Here is a 2,727-nt window from a genome sequence, read left to right as displayed (position 1 = left end):
TGTGGATTCTGATTGGTTGAAGTTGGGTGGTGTCACGAAATAATCTGTGACCTGTGCAATTGTGTGACCTGTCATGGCAGGACAGGCCTGTGCTGTTGACGTTGCAGAGATGGCTGGTTGGGGTATCCCAAAGAGTTGATATCAATCATTTTGACAAAACTTCTGTCATCAATTTTAAGATAACTTTGAGGCATCTTGATATTGACCATGGATGTATTATAAGAACTTACTCTTATTATACATCCATGATATTGACTAGCACAACCTACATCGTGGTACGGAAGCACGATGTATTAAGAAAATAATTGAGGCCTTATCTCATAATTAGGACTTACTTACTATCTCATTGTTTTGCAATGGTAGCATGATGCGCTCGTATGGAGTAGAGTAGATGTAGGTTAAGTAAGAAAATGTCAGTCTGGGGGGGTCAAATGTTAAGAGAGAATAACTACATTTAAATATTTGAGTCATACTTGTATTGTTATCAAAGTGGAAGGACTGGGGATAGGCTTATGACCTCATCTATGGGGAAACTATAACAAATAGTTCAGTTGACAAAAACTGTAATATAAAAATAATGTAAAAAGCCATTGCACCTTTTACAGACTGTTGTGTAGCACCAGTCACCACCATCATTTGCAGTGGATGTCTCTGATAGTTGATATACTTCCAGTGTGCCTGCAAATCGATTTATCAGTCTAACTCAAGGGAGACAGCTCATATTGTTACACACCACCATCCACACTTCCATTACCAATGTGTTTGTCCTTGAGAAGGGCCGATGGTCATGCTTGATGTATTTACCTTGGATGACGAATTTCAATAGAAGAGGAGGCTTTGATTTAATGGAAAAGTACTGTGGACAGGAGCAATAAGGAGCATGATATGTGCCTAATACGGTGGACTTCAGAGGGTTGTCAGTGCAGGTTTCTCAATAGAGCTTATACTGTACTCTCACAGGCAGAAATTAACCCATCAAAGAGCCAATGAAAATGATTAAACAGGCTCCAGAAAGAATTAGATGGCGGCTATAGATCATGAGGGTAAACAAATGTGTACTCCAAAACCTTCGGCCAAAATAAACTATAGCTGCCAGCAGGGTGTCTGATGATGAATAAACAAAAATGTAAAAAAACAAACTAAAAAAACACATAATTATAGACTTATAAATATATAGATCATCTATGCCCAGTCAGTTTATTATGATTGTGATATGATTCTCTGTGGCGTGTGTAACTGTACTGTAAGTCTGCCCCCCCTACAGCTCTTCACAATCAGATACAGGCCAAACGAATTCATGTTATACAGTGATGACATAAAAATATAATGATGGCGGTGGTGGTGACTGGATGTGGACATACATCATTACCTGTCTTTGCATTATTATTCATTAGGATATGCATACTAATGAGTCCCATTTAAAGTACAGGTTCAACTCACGTACACAATAAATGGGCTATATTGATGATGTATCTTTCTAGAATGTGTAATATATTTCATGCCACTCCAGAAGTGAAGGAAAGTGCTCACCACTGACAGCAATGTTGAGAGGCCTGACAGACAGATCACCTTTGTCGGTTAATACTTAAACTAATGTTCTATGAAACATATCGCAATACAAGTACTGCCATTTGTATACTGCCTCTCTGTTCTGACAGCTGCCATAGAAATGGATGAGTGATCGTCTCAGAATGTTGATAGGAACATGCTGCCTATCTGTGAAATCAAAAAAACAATATTAATGTCAAGTTGTTAGCATCTGGGAACTGCTGGGTGGCCAAATCTATAAGTATATACTATCAAAAGGAACACATAAAATATGGCAGTTAAAAAATAGAAAATGAAAAGCAAGGACTAGGGCAATCCTTTCTAGGACCATACAGTTCTTTCAAGGATGAAGATAGAAATCTGTAAGTGGGAATAGTGTTTGCACTGCAGAATGCCTCTGATTCTGTAAAATGACCCTTATACTGTGCTGCTTGACCTTTTTCTTCTATCATGCTGGGCAGCTTTGACATGACCTGATAGCTCCCACAAAATGCTACAATTACAGATAAACCAACATGTTTAATAGCCGGTAACATGCGATAGATTGTGGGTTGAAGGCTTGGCTTCCATTGCAGGGAATAGGGTGGAGACAGTTAATGAGAAGAATATACACAGACATGCATATTGTTGTGTACGTCACTTTTTTGATATGTCTAACTGATAAACTATGGAATATGCGGTCATAAGATCTAGCCCTCTAATTTGTCAACTTTATAGCAGAAATAAGTAAAAAACAAAAGTGAGCATTTATTGTTCTTACGTGACATAATGTATTCATAAAATTTGTCCAATAAGGTCAATTTTTATATAATCTCCTTTCTTTAAAGCTGATTCACATTAAAAAAAAAAAACAACCCCTCTCTTGATTGTCTTCTTGTACATATTTTAAATAATTAATTAAACAGTCACTGGAAACATTTTTATTTACACATATGCTGACTACAGACTTCCTAGACTAAGATTTCCAGAAATGCCTCAAATAACAGCACAATGACTAAACTGTTTTGAGATTGCAGATCAAGTAATAAAACACAAGAATGCATGAGTGCAATAAAATAAGAAAATGATATAAAGTTCAGTTCTGTTAAGAATAGACTTTTTTGCTGAAATGAAATACACAGAACATGAAAATATCAGACATAAGTCTGCATATACATTGCAGCTGTAGAACTACAACAT

Source organism: Thunnus albacares, chromosome 7 (genome assembly GCF_914725855.1).
Source record: "Thunnus albacares chromosome 7, fThuAlb1.1, whole genome shotgun sequence".
Classification (NCBI taxonomy): domain Eukaryota; kingdom Metazoa; phylum Chordata; class Actinopteri; order Scombriformes; family Scombridae; genus Thunnus; species Thunnus albacares.
The sequence above is the reverse complement of the archived record's forward strand: the minus strand, read 5'-3'. Positions refer to the sequence as shown.